Genomic DNA, 23,810 nt, shown 5'->3' with positions numbered 1-23,810 from the left:
AAAGATTCTTATGGAATTGCACACTTCTCCCTTAGGAGGGCACTCAGGATTTTTAAAAACTTACCACAGGGTTAAGAAGGAATTTTTTTGGGATGGCCTTAAATCAGATATTCAAAAGTTTGTGGCAGAATGTTTGGTTTGCCAGCAAAATAAAGTTGAAACAATTAAGACACCGGGTCTATTACAACCTTTATCCATTCCAAGCCAACGTTGGGAGGAGGTTTCAATGGATTTTATCACAGGTTTACCCAAGTCTGAGGGAAAGAGTGTCATCATGGTGGTAGTTGACAGACTTACCAAGTATGCACACTTTTGTGCATTATCACATCCATTTAAAGCCAGTACAGTTTCTACTGCATTTATGGAAACAGTTCAAAAGCTACATGGAAACCCAAAGATTATTGTAAGTGACAGAGATCCCATTTTCACTGGAAATTTTTGGACAGAATTATTTTCTTGTCTTGGTACTCAGTTAGCTCATAGCTCATCTTATCATCCTCAATCTGATGGGCAAACTGAGATAGTAAACAAATGTTTGGAAGGATATCTTCGTTGCTTTGTATCTGATAAACAGACACAATGGGTCAAATGGTTGCCTCTGGCTGAATGGTGGTATAACACTTCCTTCCATACAGCAACAAAAATGACCCCATTTATGGCACTTTATGGGTATCAACCACCATCCATCACATCATATTTAAGAGAAAATTCTAAGGTTCAGGCAGTGGAACATCACATCGAACATCAACAACAAGTCCTCCAACTCTTAAAGGATAACCTCGTGTTGGCACAAAATAGAATGAAACAACAGGCAGATCAACATCGCAGTGAAAGAAGTTTTGATGTAGGTGATTGGGTATTCCTACGGCTACAACCATATAAGCAAATGTCCCTAAAGCAAGCTAAGAAGGATAATAAATTATCACCAAAGTATTATGGTCCGTACAAGGTGTTGCAAAAGATTGGTACTATGGCATACAAATTGGAGCTTCCTGCAGCTTCTCGATTGCACCCAGTTTTCCATGTTTCATGTTTAAAGAAGGTTATAGGTGACAAGCTCCCAATTCAAACAATATTGCCAGAACTTGATGAGGAAGGAAAAATTATATTGGAACCGGAAGCAGTCACAGAAACAAGAACTCGACAGCTACGAAATCGATCAATTTCAGAGTATCTTATCAAGTGGAAGAACTTATCCGCTGAAGATTCCACATGGGAGGATGAGAATTTTATGCAGAAGTATCCAGAACTACTCAAGCGTTGAGGACAACACTTTTTTGAAGGAGAGGGGCATGTTGGGTCCCTATAATACTAGTGATTACCCCATTACTATTGTAGTTATACCCCTTATTTATATTGTTGTGCCCTATTACCCCCCTATTGTTGTTAGTATAACCCACTTATTATATTGATGTACCCATGTAGTGCCCATATTGTTACTATTGTGCCACATAGAAGCCCACTATTGTTATTTTTGCGCCCTACAATATTATTGTTATGTAGGCTTTGATTGTATTGGGACCACTTAGACTCCTATATATAGAAAGGAGGTATTTTCATTTGTATCATCCAAGAATTGTTCATTTATGTAATGTAAAGGAGGTTGCCCCCTCGAAGAGGCTGAATTCTAAGGCGTGGATCTCTCTTTTCTATCTTTTTGTGAGCTGGTTTCATAACACAAACACTCATCCTAATAGTTTTTCACAATTGGTAGCCCCCCCAAGGACTAACCAAAGGCTGTTTTTATTTCTTGCCCACCTCAGGTGATGAGTCGATTTTTAATCCTGAATTAAACGAATTTTGGAAGGAATTTAGTATGACTATAAATATTAAGACTAATGTTCAAGCTTCATCTTCTCAAACTACCATTTCTTCACAACAAGTGGAGGTTCAAGGTACTATTAAACATGTTGAACAAGGAACCGAGATAGATAATTTGTTGATAAATATTCCATTCATGTTCAAAAGGACATTGAGGTTATTCTTGCTTTCCATACATCAGAAGTTACTCTAAATATAGAGGATATTCCTCCTTTAGATAGATTCTATAGTCCTTAAAACAAGGCAGTAGTCAAAAGAGGCAGATATAAAAGGAACCCCAAGAATTCTCAATCATTACTTCTTAGAAAGGTTTCTTCCTTTGACATTTTTTATAAGGGTTCCTCTGCTACACCTTATGATGAATTGGAAAAAATGACTTAATTCACGGTAGATTATGGTTCTACAACAATAGGTAAAGAAGTTAAAGTCCAAGAGCTTCTAAAATAAAGAGAAGAAAAGATAACATTGTTCGAATAAGAACTCAATAGCGAGAAATAGAAAATTATTCAAAAAAGTTAGAATCAGATGGCAGAGTTATATAGGCAATTTGATTCATTGAAAATACAACATGATCAGGAGATACAACTAAAATATGATCAACTTAAAGTGGTGAGGAAAGGATAGATTTTTTTAGTGTTAATCCTCAATTGTCATAATTTAAAACGGAAGATAAAGAGTTAAGTAATTGTTAAAAAACCCAAAAAAAATATTTTGCAACAAATTCCTATTAATTCAAGATCAATGCATGATAGTGAATTTCGTGATTAATGAATTGAATGAATTAAATTATTTTTATGAAGTAAATGATCAAATGATTGATTTCATAACCTTGAAAGCAAGTAGAAAAGGTAGAGAGGCAAATGTGCCTAAGGTTGATGAAACACAAAAGAAAATATTTTTCCAAGATTGGGAAATTAGAATGAAACAAGTTAAAGATATAGTCAATGAAGACCAAGATATTTCCAATTATCGTTGAATCTGTCAATGATACTCTATTTCAAGAAAATATAATTTCTAATTGTCTAGAAGGTTCACTTCCATATGCCAAGACTTTAATGGAGACATGGGCTGAGTAGGGAAACATAATGGTTGAAATAATCAAGTGGCTATCCAAAATTAACCTTGATAATCATTGGATGTTCCATGTCAAACCTCACATCCAATTTTTGGTACTTCATTGTTTATCCAATGTCTATACACAGATTTTGTCACCGCTAAAGTTAGTTATTTTCACCACTTAGATGAGGACCAAGGCTAACTAGTCAGCTGGACATTTACATGCTATGAAAACTCAACATTGGATAATCCTCATCCTAAATTTATAACTTGTTACAAAAATTTCCTCTTATATTTTTACTCTTTTGTTCTACTGATAGATTGAAGAAAAGGTGGTTTTTAATTTCTTTCTATTAATACTAAATTCCCCTCTTCGAGATGGAGATTGCAATTTTAGATTTTGAAATAAGAGGACTTGAAATTTCACTATTCTATTTTGAGATTTTATTGATATAATTTGAGCCACTTGTAGTTCTAGTATGAGCAAATCTATGATTTATCAGGAACTATACAGGAAGGGAGATCTGAAGAGCTTGTTTGAGAAGAAGGAATGCTAATAAAAACATTGAGGAAAGAAGAAAGCAGTAACCAATCCTCTCGAAACAGAAATCTCAGGTTCATTGGTTGCGGGAAGCTAAACAAAACACAATATTCTTCCACAAAGCCATGGTGCATCAATGATAACATAATATAATCTACTCATTCAAGGATGAAGGGTAGTGACATTTTGAACATGAATAGATGGAGGAGCTCCTTGTTAACCACTTGAAATTCCTACTCTCAGAGCCACCATAAAATAGAATAGAGGTCATACAAAGAATTATTCAACACATCCCTCGACTAATAAGTCAAGATAAGAACCTGGCCCTTATACGTGATACTAGCCTAGATGAAGTGGAAGAGATAGTTAAAGGAATGCAGAATAATAAGCCCCTAAGACTTGATGGGTTCACTAAATAATTCTATCAAGCCAGTTGGAAATTCATTGGAGAGGATATCCTTGAGGTAGTAGAGGAATCACGTTGAAACCAAATGGTATGCCCCAGTTTGAACTCTGCTTTTGTAGCTTCGATTCCTAAAACATCGAAATCCCAAGATCCTCAACGATTTCGACCTATTTCCTTATGTAATGTTATTTAAAAAATCATTGCTACTATTATTGTAAAACGGTTGAAATCTCTATTTCCGAGCCTTATCTCTCTAGAGAAAACATTATTTGAAGAAGGTAGGAGAATCCTAGACAGGCTCATCACATCTTACAAAGTTTTCAATTCCTTCAAGGATCAAAGGATCCCAGGTATGATGATTAAGCTGGATTTATCCAAGGCATGTGATACGCTTAGTTGGGGTTATATGTTGGGCATCCTCAAAGCCTGTGGCTTCTCCCAAAGATGGATAAAATAGACCCTCTCCATGATCTCCTCCCCTGTCATCTCTATTATGTTGAACGAGACTCCTACATCGGTGTTTAATCCAACATGGGGTCTAATGCATGGGAACCTAATATCTCCGTTTTTGTTTATCACTATCGCTGAAGGGCTCAGCTGGTACATAAAAATGAAGTTAGAGAATTTAGGCTTCGAGGCCTAAGGATATGGGGCAACAACTTAGTCATCATCCACCAATAGTTTGAAGGTGATATCATGCTTTTCTGTTAGGTCTCCTTGAAGGAGCCTCTGTGAATAAATGAAATTATCATCACTTTCATGGAGGCCTATGGGACAAGGATGAACAACGAAAAATGTTGTAATTTTTCTTCAATACGCAAGGGAATGTCAAGACCCATCTAGCTAGGATCCTGGGTTATAGGACAAGAAATATCCTATCCAAATACCTAGGTATGCCCCTATTAGATAACCCTCTAAGATTATATTGTTGGAAACACATCCTACAAAAATTACAAGGAAATTTAAGTTGTTGGGCCTTAAAAGTCCTCAACATAGATAGTAGAAAAATCCTTCTCAAAGTTGTGCTGCTATCGATACCCATTTACCAACTTTCAGGCATGGCGGTCCCCAAAGGGGCGTGCTCCAAAATGGTGGATATATTCAAGAAATTCTTGTGGGGAGGGGCTCAACAAATCAGAAAGTGGGCACTGGTATCATCACAAGGTTTGGGAAAAAAGAAAATGGATGGTGGGTTAGGTCTCAGAACTCCCTATATCTTGAATCAAACAATGGGAGAAAAACTCTAGTGGTGATGGATTGAAGGGGGAATGGAACTATGGAAACAAATATGGACAATAAAATACAATATGCCTCAGAGAACAAATGATATCTTGAGATATCGAGACCCCCCAAAAGGATCGACAATGTGGAATTTGATAGCCCATAATAGATATCTTATAAACCAGAATGCCTTTTGGGAGATAAGTAATGGAAAAACAACAAGCTTTTGGATGGACTCCTAGCAAGAAAGGGAACGAATGATAGATAGGCTATATCTCCTAGACATATAACAATATACCAGTGAAAACAATATTGATTTGGTGGAGAAATTATGGAAAGAATACCAACGAATGGAAATGGAAGAAAAATGAAGACAGGGACTAGGCCATGGAGACTGAACAATGGACATCTCTAGATAAAGAACTAAAATTGGGACAATTAACGATCAAACATGACCCGGATATTTTGAGACAGGGGCATACCACAAAATGAACCTTCACCATAAAATAATCCTACGACATTCAAGTAACACAAGATCATGACAAGCAAGACATCATTTGGAAAAAAATATGGAAGGGAGGATGGAGGCCCAAGGTTACCCATTTCCTTTGGATGATCTGCAAAGGGTGGATCTTGATTGGGGAACAATTATAGAAAAGGGGATCCCAGGGCCCCTCGTTTTGCTAGCTCCGTCATCATCATAAAGAAGACATTGAGCATATACTAAATACATGGCCGTTTGTTGTGAAAAATTCGAGGAAAATGCAAGGAGTTTTTGAAAGAATGTACTGAGATCATAATAGAATCAAGGAAACAATTATCCTCCGAAGAAGCCATATTTTCTCAATCCCAGTATTAAATCAAGCATGAAGCTTGGCCTTAGGACTCAATCTATGGGCAATAAGGAAGGAGCAGAGTCATAGAGTCTTGAAGAATAAAGCCACAAATCAACAGAAGGTGTCGGAGGGAATAATCCAAAACATCAAGGAAACAATTCAAGCTAAGAAATGGCAAGGAGAATATTGGCAAGTGCTCCCCCAAGAAGCTCGTATCCTACAAAAACTCAACCAATCCCTATAAATGATAGCCTCTTTATCTTGGAAATGAAAACGGGCAAGCTTGATATCCCAAACTCACTTCACTCCTCTCGAAGACGGTTTCATGAAGCTTAATTTTGATTGAGCATTCAAAGGGAACTCGGTGAGGTAGGCCTTGGTGGCCTCTTTAGAAACCCTTAGGCCAACACCCGGCTAATTTATCTTCACTCATTCGAGATAGCCAACAACAATGAGGTTAAGTTTGTAGTAGCATGACATAGAATTCTAATTGTTGTCAGAATGGGATACCGAAACCTACTGATGGAATGTGACTCAAACCTCGTCATAAACATGTTGGAAAAACTAAACTCATTCAAGAAATAGGGTAAAAAATTCCTGAGTTCGACTACATTCTGGTCAGCCATGTCAAAAGTGAGGGGAATAAAGAGCCATATTTTCTTCCCAATTGGGGATGCAACCACCAAACTATATGTTGGAAAAAAAGTGGCCAGTCCAAGCTTGGGATGAAAACTTCAAAACCCTAGGGGAAATCCTAGAATAGGACCTTAGCCAAAGCTGGGATAGTAGTTCCCCAAAAACTCAAAACCGTGATCCGGATGCAGGTCAATAGTTGGGAAAGCCTGGTCATGTTAATGATCGGTACCTCTAAAATTACTACTACCACCACCCACATGGTTAAGGGAATGGGTGTGGCGACCCTTGGCATGAGTGCATGGAAGGGTGGTGGGACAAGAAGTGAGATGAGAAATAAAGGAAGGCCCGATAGGTAGGAGAGCATTGTTAGAGTGTATGCCTACGGTGAAAGGTGGCGCTTTAGTCGATCAGGAAGGAGACAGATCTTGCAACTCCAAGCTCGAAGACAACCTGCAATTGAACCCGAGTATGTTTTTTGGCCTTATTCCTCCACTCTAATGATGTTGTGGTTGGGGTTTTGCTGGTGTGACAAGGGGGTAAATAGGAAGATGTCTTTGGGGGTAGAAAACTGCTCGTGGCAACAGGGAAGGAAATTGGTGGCAATTTCTTGGATCTGCGTCTATATCCTTTGTGAGTTGGGTATTTCCTATGGCTGACGAGGGGATAAATTCACACTGTCTAGTTTTGAAATGTCGGGCTCCTTAATCCATGCTTGGTGTGAGGGGACTGTGGCAAGAAACTGGGTGAGGGAAATGAGATGGAAGATGGGGGAAGGGGGGATCATTTGATAGGTGCGTGGGAGGCAGACGTTACAACTACAGACAAAGTAAGTGGTGGGTTAACGAGAATTCCTCTCGGGACTATGGCAAAGCCAAAAACTGTGATTGGAATGCTAAATGGGAGCAAGTGAGAGGAAATGCTCTTATTTCCTGAGCAGAGGGGGAAAGAGTCCCAATTTCTTCCTTGCATACAATAAGGAGGGGATTGCACAATTGGTTTAGGCAAGGGATGGTGTACCTAGATGTGAACGGAGGTTACTGTGTATGGAAAAGGAGAGTGACAATAGGACGCTAAAATCAACCCCATTTCACGGTTCAGTCTTTGGACCACCCCAACAATGAGGCTGATAGAGAAGGGGGAGAGGAGAAGCATGGTGTTGCTCATTGTGTTGCCAAAAAAATACAAGAAATACACCAAACTGCAATGATTTGTTTTGGATTAACAAACTGTTGTTGTCATTGGGGCTAAACAAACCTCACTATGGCGCGACCTGCGAGAGAATGAGGACGATGAAGGAAAGGATAGACACCTAGGAAGGATAATAAGCCAAGAACATCAGAGCCTCGCAGGGGTAGGAAGTGGGTAGAACATCTTATCACTAAAGTAGCAGAGGCTTACCTTGAGGGGGCAGATGAAGGAATCTGGAAACTGTTAGAAGAGTGGGAGGAGGAAATAAAGTAAGGAAATGAGACAAAGGAAGTCAAGCACAACTTGATCAACACCAAAGGAGGAATTATGCCGTTCAAACAAACTCTATACCTCTATTGATTGTTGAAGAGTTTATTGGGGAAAGCAATTGGACAAATTACTATTGGAATGGTAGTGACACTACAAGGTATGCTGAGTTACAAGCAAGAATTGTAGAAAATTCAATTCCAACTTCATAAACTAGACATAATTTTCGATAGAATTGACCACCACATCAATGCATACTAGAACTAAATTAGATTCCTAGGGCATCGGCTAAGGGACCGACACCCATAGAATCTGCCTCAAAGGAGCAGAAGGGATAGTCACTTACCGATGCATACTTTTGTTTTATGCGAATAGCTTTTAATTTTTTTCATGCAAATATAAGTTTAGATAGATATTTAGTGTATGGACATGAAACATAGATCACATATCTAACTTGGCCAGGGAGATTAAAGCTTTACTGTTTTTGCATGGTCTACAATGGGGATAGGTGTCTAACACACTTGGTTTCACTTCGTGGCAAATTGAGGCCACTTAGCCAATCTATGTGGTGTAAATTTGGCTTTGTTTAATAGAAAATGCAATGGTCCTACCAAACTTAACCGAAAAAAGAAAAGAATATTTTATGCTACATCAAAAATCACCTCAACCACTCACTCTCACTTATACTAAGAAAGAGAAATGCTTATCAATAAAATAAAAAAATATTTACATTTTCATGGGTAAATAGGAAAAAATGTCTTACTTCTTTTAAAAGCAATTCTCCCCATAAAATTACTTAATGTAAAAATATATATATTAAAATGTTTTACTTATAATTAACATTACTTTCTGACTCTATATACATTTTGCTTATGTAATTTTCAATATAAAAATGTTAAATGGAAAAACCAATCAACATAATGAACCACGAAACGAGCACACATACATTTACTCAGTAAACAATATTTTTCTTAGGTAATTTTCAATATAAAAATGCTAAATGGAGAAACAATCAACGTAATGAACCACGACACAAGCACATAGTGGCAATTCTCGTCAATGCATTACCAACGATTGCCCTAAGATTGAAAGCCCATATTTACACGAACTTGCTAGAATCCTAGATTTGATTGCCCAAGGATTCTCGTAAATTTTTCCTACACATAGGGCATTCAAGTTTAGTAAAAAACCACTGCAAAATGCACATTCGATGAAAAAGGTGGTTACAAGGCAACCGTTTAATTTCAGTTCCGGTGGACAACATATCTTGACAAATGGCGCATATCAATATGTCGTTCTCACAATCATTTCTGCCAATGGATTGGGCTGGAATGGTAACGCTTTCGTAACAGTCAACAGTCGCTATAGTAGCAGCTAACGGATAACTCTCATGGAGAGTAAGGTATCGCTCTCGAAAATGAGGATGAAGATCAAAACGTTGAATTATCAATTGTATGGAATTAGCGGTATTACTACTGTCTTCCAATAGTTGCAGTACCCGATGACAATCTGCAAAACTGCCACTCCATACAACTTGCTGGCTCCACACATTTCCGTCTTGACGACTCCAATCCATCACACTTCGCAGCAAAACAATATTCCCGTTTTCTGCCATTGCAGCCTCGATATTCTTTTGGCCACTGTAATTCACAGGGCGATATTCATACCTGGCTTTCTGTCCAATATCGTCTAATTGACGCACAGACACATTATCGCAAACCTTTTGCAATTCCCAGTTATTTCGGCCGTGTTTTTCAATCCATCTAAATGTTACGCTAGAGATCAAGTGCTCCTGAACGGTGCCTTCATTTTGCGTGGATGCCCCTTCTTCATGTGAAAGGCCATCAGTTCCATTTGCTAAAGCGGAAGGTATAAATCTATCGAAAAAGATGCCTCTATTTATCGCCTTCTTTATGTGATGAATAATCATCTCTATGATTTTTCTGGCACAACTGGTAATAGCAGGATCGCTTCCATTCCGTGATTCCTCCATCTCGTCGCTTTTCGAAAGATACGTCGAAGGAGGAATTTGCGTATATATCGTTAATAAGATGCTATACAAGACTTTGCTCCGATGACCTACGATATTGCTGCGCAATGCTTTATATATGTATATTCCTATTTTAGAGTTGCTAATATACTTTGTATTATTTTTGCAGGCCGACCAGAAAAACTGCGGGCTTTTAGCTTTCCCTCAATTAATTTTGAGTTTTAAACATATTCATTCAAAGCATCTCATTTATCTTTATTAGTTCTCTCTCTTAATGTCTTTATTAGTTCTTTCTCAAAATAGGGCTTTATGGTTATGAGAAGATTCATTTTAGCACAATCTAAAGTTTAATTTTGAAAATTGAAAAAATTATACCTTTTCAATATAGAAAAAACTTATTTTTTTAAAAATTGAGTAGATTTAAAGTTCATAATGTGATTATATGACTTCAATAAATAGCTGACATTGGATAGACGACTCATTCATATGTGGTTCCAAGTAGTTTCAAATATTTAAGTCGTTTGTTTAATGGTTGGTCAAAAAAGCTACGAGACGGGACACATAACATCATAAGCATGAATAAATCTTAAAGGAATTTGATAATGTTGACGGTGTTCAATTAGTAGCATAACTATATTAATAATGTGATTGGAATATGTTGTTTGATATTATTTTTCAGTTTTTAATGTTATTGATTGGTACTGGAAAACTATGTAGATTGGGGTCCTTTAGTTATTTTATTAATGCCATTGTGCCAGTTGATGTCGGTAAGATATGAGTTTTTAAGTTTTTTTTTCAATATTTTAGTTAATTATATAGAATTTTCTTTCATTTTGTTTTTTTATTTTATACAACATTTTCTAAATCTCATTAAATAGTGATAATTGTTAAATAATTTTTATTTTTGTTAAAAATATTGTTCAATTAATTCGAATTTTATTTGTTATATATAAATGCAACAAGAGAGAGGGATATTGTTAGAATGTAAAGTTGGATGTCTTTCATCACATTGCGACACTTTTTGTTCACAATATATTTGTGTAAGTTTATTTGGAAGATGAAATTTGATCATATTGTGTTTTCCATCAATGTGTTTTATATATATTTTTTAGAATGAAGAATGAGATGGATAATGGAATGTAAGGTTCAATTTCAACCCTCATAACATTGTGGCACCATTTTAATGAAAAGAAGATATCTATTTCTATTGTTTATCAGAAGCGAATATTCACTTTTTTCATCAACATGTGAGGATAGTTTTTTTCACCCACATTATGATGATGTTAGTCTTGCAATTTCACATTATAATAATTAATTTCTGTTTAGTCCATAGAAACAAATGCAATATTATTGTCAAACATAAATCATTAATTGGCATCCTAAAATTCATGAATAAATTGTATTAGTGCCATATGTTCATTGCAAAAGATGAATTTCATTAAAAGAACTAAAAGGAAAATGAGTTCATCAGGTGCATGATTGAACTATGATTGAAATATAACATTCATCTATAAAAAACATATAATAATGAAAGAAAAATTGATAAAATTGCAATTGATATAAAATTGTCATCAAAATTTAAATTTAAAACTTAAATGCAATATCCAAATGAGACATGGCACAAAATCAACAATTATAATATTATAAATTGACAAAAAAACACAAATTTATGAAATGTACATGTAAAATTCTCTAAAATATTAACATACTTTTAAAGGACAACGCTAAAATGATTCTAATAATATGTTATATTATAAGATTTCAAATCAAACATATAATGCACCATAATATTATGAATGATTTTAATAATATTTTACATTATAAGATTTCAAATTAAACATATAATGTACCATAATCTTATGAAACAAACATGGTGAAATTCAAAATAGTAGAAAATATAATGTTGCATGTTGATAGAATTCAATAATATTAAATAATTCAATTGAAATTTAATGCAATATTAACTTTAAAAAATAATTAGATTATAGTAAATATCACTTTATCACGAAACTCAGGTTTAAACTTTGAAACCCATAAAATATAATATTCAAATATAAAACTAATCAAATAATCAATTTCGATATATGAAAACATAAATGACAAATATTGAATTCTGATACATAGAAAACATAAATGACAAATATTGAAATGGTAGGGTGATTAATACATCAAATTTGGTATTCAAGTGATAAGTTATGAAGATCTCTGGAATGGAATAAATAATATATTCTATTCTGGGAATAAATAATATATTCTATTCTAAAATCTAACTAGAATCGTTCGATACGATACTAGGTATCACCCAGGTTTTCTTCTAGAATCCTTTCAAATGTATGATGTGACAATACTCTTGGTCATAGAGAAAATTTAACTTTTGTAAGTCTCTATATTGTTTAGAATTTGAACGATTTAGATTTAGAATTTAAGCTAAAGTAGTCCTCTTTAATCTACGTTTCTAAACACAAATTTCTATATAATTATTTCTTTGATTTTATAATTCTTCCCATAAAAAATACCAAATAAGCTTACAAAAAAGGATCATTACCCTGCAATAAAGGGAAACTTAGCATGAAATCTGTTGGCTCAAAAAATTAGAGATAAAAATAAAGAAAAATAAACCTATGATTCCTCAAAGCTTGTAGAGGAGGTAATATAATACCCAGATTTTCCAGCATGTAACATAGACGTGGACGATCTAGCATATACCTTAGAGCATTCAATCAATTAAGTGAGGCTCTAATTTGCAAAGAAATAAAGAGACCCAAATGCATTAAAACTTTTGTGTTATTCTATTTCTAGATTAATATATCAAAATATGTTACATTAATATTATTAGTAATTTATTATATTAATATATTATTATTGATATATCAATATTAGTATATAAATTTTAATAGTATATTAATATTAATTTAATTAATTTATCAATATAATTACCTAATAGATAAATAAATTAATATTTTAATATATTAAATTAATGGTACTATCCATTTAATTAGTATATTAATATTTATAATAAATTCTATTTTAAGTTTTATTTTTGTTTAGTCCAGAGTTTTTAATGGCATTTTTTTCTTCTTTTATTTCCTTTGATTTCATTTATTTATATTAATAAATTTTCCTTTTTCTTTTCTCAATCATTCTATTCTGATGATAGGTCTTTTTCGATTCAAAACATTAATTTAAAGTAACCAGAGTGATCAAATTTCAAACTCAAATTATTCAAAAAGTTTAAAACGTTTCATCAAAGAGGCTGCATGGACACCCACTTCTAGTAATAAGAACATTTTGAACACTCACGCACTTATAAAAAGAGCGAAACGTTTTGAATGATTGAAGTTGGGAGTGTTTAGAGCCCAACATATTATATTACTAACCTATCTGGCACCCACAATTACATTTCAACATATGACCAGTTGTCCATGACACAACAATACTTCAAATTCTAGTTTGTCATCATAAATTTCCACAATCTTTATTCATTTAGATGTTTTGTAACAAATGTTAAAATTGTTGAATCCAATAACTTTAACGTCTACCTATTATGTAGAGGGACCATATTATTTGTTGTGAGCAACTGAATTATTGAACAAAATAAACCCCTTCCGATCGTAGGAAATCTAATTTCTACATGTGATGTATATTCCAACGAGTAAGAAAAGACTCTGAGCTTTCGCTCCTCAAAATAAATCAATTGGACTCAGCTCTATAGTGAATCAACGTAAGTAAGATGGCTTGTGGTAGGTTAGTCTGAGTGTGGTAGGCTTATCGAATTTCTTATGGCTTCTGGCAAAAGGTTCCAAGGTTACAGGCTGTCATCTGTGGGACTGGGCTCTGAAAAATTTCCAAGGCATCTATCTGTTGGACCTGTTTAGGCATCTATCTGTGGGACTTTAAGGAGATCGGCACCAACCAGTCCTAACCCAGGTTATCTCTGTCTACATTCTTGATTTTAAATCAAATATTATTAAAAAATGTTTTCTTTGGATAGCTTTTGTAATTTTTCGAGAAAAATATATATATTATTAACTAATATGTGGACGCGATCTGAATGGGTTTATGCTGTGAAGAACGAGTTAGGACGCTAGAATGGTTTGAAACTACCTTATGATACATTCCAAGTTATAATATATGGGAGGGGATGTTGAAAAACAAAAATCATTGTTTATGTAGGTTAGATCTTGCCTTGCTCTTTTGGAAGGTGGCCCGAGTCACGTCCACCATGGATCGCACTCTTACCATGGTTATGAGCACTTGTTAGTATTTCTATGTGGTTCCAGTTCATTTCAAGATATGAGTTATGACACAGAGCTAACAAAGATGCAGAGAAAGGCTTGTAAAAATGTTTTCGTTTGGTATTTTAAAAGGATTTTCATAATGCCTTGCTAAGTGATTTTCCTCATCATGTCTTGCTATTCAGGTATTACTCTTAAGTATATTGATATTGAACTTACAATTGTGATGACTACATTTAATAGTAATTAATGATTTGGTGGATAAGGTTTCATTTATATGACCAAGTGGTTATATACTTTCTTAGGCTTCTTATTTTTCATTGACGGTGTTGGAGACACTAACCTAAGTCAGCATGTACCATAGTAATTAATATTTCCTTGAGAGCTAGTGAAATACATACCTACTCCATGGATTGATTACTTTGCATAAATATTGATAATAAGTGGTTTTAATAGGACAAGGTTAGGCACAATCCGGTGAAAGCATGCAACATAGTAATTAATCTTATTAATATTTCCTTAAGAGCTTGTGAAATACATACCTACTCCATGGATTGAGTACTTTACATAAATATTGATAATAAGTGGTTTTAATCGGTGGTTAAGGACAATCAGGTGAAAGTGTACAAACAAGAAGGTATTTTTATGTGTGGGGCCCATGACATATTTGTTTCTTAATTTTTTCATGTGGTTTTATCGATGTATTGAATTTTAAAGTTACAATAATAAAATAACTACATATTTATAATTACATGCATTTATTTAATACATGAGAAATATGGATTAATTTGCATGCATTTTATAATTTTTATGCATTTATTTAAGGCATGAAAAATATGGATCAATAGGCATGCATTCTATAATATTTATGTATTTATTGAATGCAAGTGAAATACGGATAAATGGCATGATTTTATAATTATTTGGTTCTTTGCCATATAAGGACAAGTTAAGTGTGTTTTCTCCTTCAAAAATTAAGTTAAATTATCTTTCATTGTTCTTGTGTGTAAACAGAAGGATTGTATTGTTCTTGTGTGTAAAGGGATAAATTAGTTGTGTTAATCTCTTTGAAAAATTGCATGGTTCTTGTGCATAGAAAGATAAGTTAATGTGATAATCTCTTTGAAAAATTGAATCATTATTGTGCGTAGAAAGATAAGTTAACTATGTTCTTGTGCATAGAGAGATAAGTTAACTATGGTGTTTTCTTTGAATACTTGTGGTTTTATAATTACATGGACACTCTTAATTCATATGAATATTACAAGTTGCTATTATATAGTTAAATGTTGTTTTTCATTTTGAATATGGATAAATATGGGACTTTTTATAGTTCTATGCATTTTTATAGTTAATTTTGAATACCATGTTGTCCTTGCATTAGTAACAACAAGAATTATTTTGAATTAGAATAAATAAGTAGATTGTTACCCATAGTTTTGCAATAATAAGAATAACTAAAAAATAATACCATGGTTGTGCAAATTTATTCCCATGGTTTTGTACTTTTATTACAGTTCATTAAAAGTAAGGTTTAGTATATAATATTTATGGATTTGTACTTGATAATTGCATGTAAAAGTAGAACCTTAGCTAGTGAGATGACTTGCATTTATGCATGTGCAAGAAAGAGTTTTATGCCAAGAGGTATAATGCATAGAACATTATTAATGGATTTGACATAGAAATGAGATACTGTAGAGATTAAATATGCGACAAAAAAAGTCATAATATTTTCAGTTTTAAAAGTCATGATGTTAGACTATGTTGACAATAGTAACGCTTGTTACATTAAACACTCATTACATTTGCGAGGAATGGAGTGATATTCTCTAAATTTACCTCTTTGATACTGATTAGAAGATGGATTATAACTAATACTATTGTAGGTGATGAGGCAATTATGTATAATTGTTGTTTCATTTACAGTGGAAGATATCAAACACAATTTACAAGGGGTAATCTATCACATAAAACAACCATGACACTAAGCCTTTATGCTCGAGGAAAGGTGGTGTAAAGAGTTTGACGAGCATGGAATCATGTTCAATGTTATATTATCTTTTTTTGTAAAATTCCAATAATGGACAAGGGATGGACGAATTTTTTTCTCATGAAATATCTAATAAAATAAACATTTGGTAGTTTTTCTCTTCCTATTTTGTTATGTTGATGATAGTAAAATAAATCACTAATAACCCAAACATACATTAGATTGTTTTTATTAGCGAAATGCATAATATATATGATCTTATTTTGTATTTATGAAGAATAATAGTTATACTTTTATCCATGCATAACATATTACAATTACAAAAAAAACCATATTTTTATAATTACATTCACTTATTTAATGCATAAGAAATATGGATTACATGGATTATAGGCCTTAATTTTATAATATTTATGCATTTATTTAATGGATATGAAATATGCAGGAATACACATGCATTTTATAAGATTTATGAATTTATTAAATACATGTGAAATAGCGATGAATGGATATGGTTTTATAATTATATGGTTCTTTTACATAAAACGATAAGTTAATTATTTTAATCTCCAAAATTTCATGGTTCATTGTGTGTAAAAGGAAAAGCTAACTATTTTAATCCCCTTAAAAATTGCATGCTTCTTTGGGTAAAAGGGTAAGTTGACGTGTTAATTTCCTTGAAAAATGGCATGGTTCTCGTAAGTTACCTATCATAATTTCGTTGAGAACGTTTTGGAGATAAGTTAAATAGGTTCTGGTGAATATATAGATAAGTTAACTATGATGTTATCTTTGAAAAATCATGGTTTTACCATTGCATGCACACTTTTTATTCACATGTAAATTACAAGTAAGTATTATATTTTCATTTGGAATTTTGATAAATAGGGGAGCTTTTATAATTGCATTTATTAGTATAGTGAATTTTGGATATATCAAAAGAGAAATATTGTTTGTATATATTGTTATATGGGTAGTAACAAGAATGATTATGACTTCGAACAAATAATTAGGCTGTTATCCATAATTTTCAAATAACAAGAATAATTAAAAAATAATCTACATTGAAATATATGAAAAAAGGGATATTGTTTGAATATATTGTTAGGTAATAATATGAATGATTTCGAATTAGGAGAATTAGAACAAATAAATAGACTGTTATCCATGATTTTTGAATAAGAAGAATAATTAGAAAATAAAACTATTGTTGTGCACATGCATTCAGATAGTTTTTCACTTTTATTTGAATGCACTAAAATTAACATTTAGAAGATAATAATTATGGATTTGCATGAATTAAGTAGTGATGGATTTGTACTTGATAAATGCATGTAACATTAAAATATTATCTATGGACATGACTCTTATTTATACATGTGCAAGAAAGTTTCAGGAAAAGAGGTATAATGCATACAAGATTATTAATGGTTATAACATAGAAATTGTCGTGTGTGTTTGTTTACCTATTTTCTGAACATTGTTTCCCCATTTTTGACCTTTCTTTCCCCAGGCCTATGATTATATATGACCAAATTCCCTGTTCTATTACCTTTCTAACCTATTTTAGTGTCATGTTACTTTGTTTTATTTTACCTCATAATATGAGTCTTTATTCCTTTTGTGGCTAACTGGGGGAGTATTGAAGAAGTATTTTGGGAATTTCTTGTTTTCAGGTGATGGATTGCAAGAACAAAGCTATGAAGAAAAAAATTATTACAAGTTGCTGCTACACATTAGATGCTCTTACAAGTTATTTTTTCACATTAGATGTTGCAACAAGTTTTCGTTAGATATTGGATGTTGTTATAGGATGTTGCTACACCACATGTTGATCCATCGTCACACCAGTAGTGTTATCACCCGTAATGCCGCATCATCGCAAACCGTTATTCACTCAATGTTGTTTCGTCAAAGATGGGAAAGTGGGTACTATTCCACATAACAATTGTGAGCAGTAGGGATTATTTGTTTTTGATGCAACAAGGCTCAAGCATAGGATATTTGTATTTAGGAATATGGCGTAACTACTTTTATTTTTTATCAACATGAGAATTGTGATATTTTCATGATTGATCTATTTCTAATTTTAGGTTGTAATAACTATATAATACATGATTTTCCATGTAAAAGAGACGACATATAGAGAAGAACTCTTACTCTTCTTTTGTAATTCTGCATTTTCTTTTAATATGAATCAACATGATGATGTTGTTATTGTTCCTCAACTAATTCGTTAATCACTTTTGTGTTCTTCATATGCCCTGCTAAGGAGGAAGGACCCTCCTTTTTTGCAGGGACTGTAGCGATATAGGTATTGTACATTTTAGCTTAGTTAATTGATTTATGGTTTCTCATTGTGCTATACAAATCGTGGATTACATTCATTGTTGTTTCTATTTATATTATGTTGTTACACTAAGTTAATCAACAAAATGGTTCTAACAAGTTGCAGTAGATCTTAATTCTTGCGTGGCGCGCCTTGACTTTGATAGATGTGCGTTCTGATTTAATTCAGTATAGTGTTTTTATATCTACATGCATGATTTTATTCAGTTATTTAGATCAGTGATATCTTTTACATTTTTTTGCATTTTCTTATGCTTGGTTGGAGTGTATCGAGATAGATAGTGCGAAATCCATCAAAACAACAAGACATACCCTAGGTTGACAGTGAATTTTGTAGTCTCAATCAATTAATATTGATTAAAAACACACTACATTTTGGTGTCATTGGTGGGGATGGTAGTGGACGATACACTCATCGAAGTTGTTTGTTTGATATAGAGTGTTCCTAGTCCACAGTTACTGGGTGGTAAGATGAGAAGTAAGAACCTGTACATATCTCTAACATACCTAGGCGGGCTCACCATTGTTATTACTAGGAAACTCAGGACATTTTGATGTTTTGTTAGTGCGTCTTCAACTCTTTAGTAGCTAGGCGGTAAGACTAGAGGTAAGAACCTGCGCATCACTCTAACATACCTAGGCAGACACTCCACTGTTGAAGACTTAGACACTTAGAGTTGGACTTAATACACATAGGGTCCATGTGTGCACTTATAAGAATTACAGAGACACTCAAATCACCGCCACTCTAGTAAGTCACAGGAACAACGGGTCGTAAGAAGGCAAGGAATGGTGAAGATTTAGGAAGGAAGACATTTATCTAGGAACTAATCTCCAAGGCAGAAAAAGAACAATCCATCTCTCAAACAAATGTAAGGAAAACATGGCCACAAAAAGCTATTACTCCCATAGAAAAAGAAAAAAATATAATTCCTCCATCTCGGGACCATATCATTCTAAAGCTAGCACTCAGATTCCCAAGACCAAGGACTCATGAGCAAGAAGGGGAAGCTAGTAGTAAGAATTTGAGGACTGAGGGGCAAGGGGAAACTGAGGAGGAACATTAGACACCTGAGACGGAAAATTACCTATTGGTTTATCAATATCCAAATACATGTAGTCTGGTGAAACCGCTAGCCCCAAGGGTATCTCAGGCACTAACCACATCTACAGGGCCATCACAAACACAGCTTGAAGGACGTCTTCTACAATAAGGGTTAGAAGAATTAGTCATAGGGGACAACAATGATAATAATGCTAAAACATACACCATTATCATCACCTTTGAGCTCCCAATCAGGAATAATAGAGGTCAAGCTTCTATGAAAAATATTCCTCTATAATCCTTACCATCCTTTCAGGGGATGATTGTGGATGATCCAGATACATTTCTATCTGAGTTTGATGTCTTATGTAGAAGTTATGAGTATACAAAAAATGCTCAAAAATTAAAGCTATTTCCTACTACCTTAAAAGGGGCAGCCTTGAGATGGTTCATGGGATTGGGCTCAAAGAGGAATCATATGAACAAGACGTTCTTGCAAAGGTACCATGACTATTTCAAGACTAGGGACTTAAGGTAAGAGATATTTAGAATGACACAGAGGGAGGATGAAAGACTGGAAGATTATGTAGAATGGTTTCACTATAATCTACAGGGATCTAAACACAACAATTTAGACTAGGAAATTTTTAAGACTATATTCATTAGAGGAATGAGGGTTGACTGCCTTGACACCTTGAATGTATTGGGAAAAGGGGATATATCGCAAGAACCATTCGCTGAAATTGTAAAGCTCTGTCTAAGATGCTCGCAAGGATCGTCCAAAGGAAGGGAGTGCAATTGGGGATGCCTATGTTCACATACAAAAATATGTAGGTGGAGGCGTAAGTAGAGATGAGATTGCGATTTTTTTTGAAAATTTCAAGACCGATATCATATGTACTCTCTCGACCTAGAAAAAACAACATAGATCAATAGGACACAATAAGAATCTAACACACCCCTAGTCATTTTCTATCCGAATTCCCAAAAGAAACATCCTTTCATGAAATGAAAGGACAGAGCAATGTCCAAAGCTTCCTAGACTAAAGGTAGTACTCAAAGAGTCAAGCGAAGAGGTGTATTCCTCTTACTTCATCACACCAAGGAGGCCATGGTAACCGTGACCTCCAGGCATGTCTCAACACTTTTCCTCTTTCAATATGTTGAATAATGCATATAATAACGAAAAATATCCATGGCAATACTCTGCCCCTCCTTTAGCCCAATTTCCTGTAGCCTAGAAGCAATGGTCTCCATCTCCAAATGTTCAATATCCTCAACCCCAACCATACCCTTGGAAGGAGAATTGAGAGGAAATTTCTAGAATTCAACTCTACCTATACCACCCATGCAACAATAGTTGCAGTTACCTCCTTTCCAAGATCCTTCTCCTGAACCATTTGTGTGTCCTCAACTACCTGTGCAACCATACCCAAACCAAAACAATAAACGAGATCAGGGCATAGAGGCTCCGACCACGTACAAGAGCTACCTTATTACCCCCATGGGGGTTAATGAAATACAATTGTGATCGGGAATGGTAATTAATCCTAGCCACTCCCCTTTCATTACAGAGGAGGACTGTGAACCATCTAGAGGAGACGTTGGAGGCTCTGAGGCGGCTACTGCACCTACAACAGCTGATATAGAGGAATTTGTTACAACTATAACAGTCGCCCCATGAAGAACTGTTATGGCTGTAACAACCAATTCGAGGAAGGCTGACACACTTGTAACAACATATTCGACTTCTATAATGTAGGACCCCCTGTACACTTAGAGATTGGCCAAACGTAGGATGAATTCACAACCCGAATATGATTTTCTTAGGGAGTTCCAAAATTTGTATGTATGAATTCCTCTACTCCAAGCCCTTAAAGAGGTACCCATCTATGCCAAGACAATGAGAGATTTGTGCATCAAGAAACCTGGGAGGAAGCCTAAAGAACCTGCCACCATACATGTGATGTAAAATTTATCGAAATTAATGTCTGCTCAGCCTCTCCTTAGTAGGTACAATGAGACAGTAAATACTATGGTCATTATCTACATTAATGATCAGCCCATAACCAACACATTGATAGATCTTGGGGCTGTCACTAATGTAATGATGAAGGATCTATTTATCTCTCTTAGGCTACAGGGACATAGACATGCTACTACTATGCTTGAATTAGCATATAGGTCCCATGTTAAGCCTCAAGGGATGCTGGAGGATATAGTAGTTACGGTAGCTTCCAAGATATATCCGGCTGATTTTCTTATCTTACATCAAAAATCCAATTGGGGGCTGCATCCTTTGATCCTAGGGAGACATTTGGTAGCCACTACATATGCATTTATAGGTCACAGGACAGGATCCATGGTAATCTCAGATGGGCAGGGAACACAAAACCTTAATCTCTGTCCCCCAAAAGAAAATATGGACGTGTACAACCCTTGGTGGGATGAGTTAGAGACTGAGTCAAATCTTTCCCTACAACTCCTCACTCTAGGGAATGACCAATATTTTAAAAATGAGACAGAGGATGATGTCATTAACAATTTTATTAGTAATTTACTTTCTGTTTCTTTTGTTAAAATGAAAATGAGGAAGAAGAGGTGGAAGATATAGATTTTGAAAAATGAGGACCACTCCAAATATTGTTAGTAGTCCAACTGCGATCAAAGCTGGAAAGTTTTTGACTGTTAATCTCAACCTAACCGCTGAACAAAACCAATGACTCTTATAACTGTTACAAAAGTATAAAAAAGGCTTTTGCATGGGATTATACAGATATGAAAGGGATCCACCCTAACCTATGCACTCAATGTATTTATTTGAATGATGGATACAAACTATTGAGACAACCACAACACCACATAAACCCTGCACTAAAGGAGGTAGTGAAAGAAGAATTACAAACACTTCTGAGTGTTAATTTTATTTATCCAATATCTGACGGTTAGTGGGTGTCATTGCTTGTCATCATTCCTAAAATGAATGGCAAGTGGAGAGTATATATTGATTACAAAGAAATCAATAAGGCCACTCAAAAGGACCATTTTCCCTTACCATTTGTAGATCAGGTCCTCGATACTCTCTCTGGAAAGAAGTTCTTTTCATTTTTGGACAGATTTAGTGGCCACAACCATATACAAATTGCCCCGGAAGACCAGGATAAAATGAGCATTACCTGTCCTTGGGGAACCTATGCATACAAAGTACTCCCTTATGGGCTCTGTAATGCAACCTTTGAAAGGTAAATACTAGGAATTTTCTATGACTTATTGAATGAATTCCTAGAAATCGTCATGGATGATTTCACACCTTATGGAGATGCTTTTGAAACAACATTAGTCAATTTCGAAAATGTACTAGAATGATGTGTAGATACTAATGTTGCCTTGAGCACTGAGAAATGTCACATGATGATGACTAAATTGATCATGTTTGGACACTACATTTCCGCTGACCGAATCTAGGTCGACACTACAAAAATAGAGGTAATTATAAAATTTCCAACCCCCAAAGAGTAAAAAGAGGTACGTAGTTTGTTGGGGCATGAAGGGTACTATAATATATTTATAGAATATTTTTCAAAAATTTCATCACCATTTTTTTCCTTGCTCATGAAAGATGTTGATTTCTTGTTTACATGGAAGTGTGAGCAGATCTTCTTGAAATAAAAATGTTGTCTGTTAGTAGCTTCGGTCTTGCGAGGAACTAATTTTGAACTATCATTTCACATAGCTATGGATGCATCGAATATTTCTGTAGATGCTATTTTGGGTCAAGTGGAGGATAATAAAGCTTATGCTATTTACTACATAAGAAAAAACCTAACCCTGACTGATCTCAACTACACAGTGATAGGGAAGGAATTCTTAGAATTCATGGATGCAATTAATAAATTTTGACATTAGATCACCAGGTATCAATTATTTGTACATATTGGCCACTATGCCATTCATTTCTTAATGAATAATCCAATTACAAATGGTAGCATTGCACGTTGGTTATTGTTGTTACAAGAATTTGATATCACCATTGTAGCTAAGGCTGGAAAAGATAACATAGTAGCTGAATTTCTTTCTAGGGTAACTATTGATGACAGTTTCACTCCCACTAAAGATTCTTTCCCTGATGAATCTATTTTTTCTATTTCTACTTACTCACCTTGGTATGCAGATATAACCAATTATCTTTCTATACGGAAGCTTCCATAGTATTTGTCCTCCATGGT

Source organism: Pinus tabuliformis, chromosome 5_1 (genome assembly GCF_031772625.1).
Source record: "Pinus tabuliformis cultivar Carrire ecotype Pingquan chromosome 5_1, CPIR1, whole genome shotgun sequence".
Lineage (NCBI taxonomy): Eukaryota > Viridiplantae > Streptophyta > Pinopsida > Pinales > Pinaceae > Pinus > Pinus tabuliformis.
Note: the sequence above shows the minus strand (reverse complement) of the source record.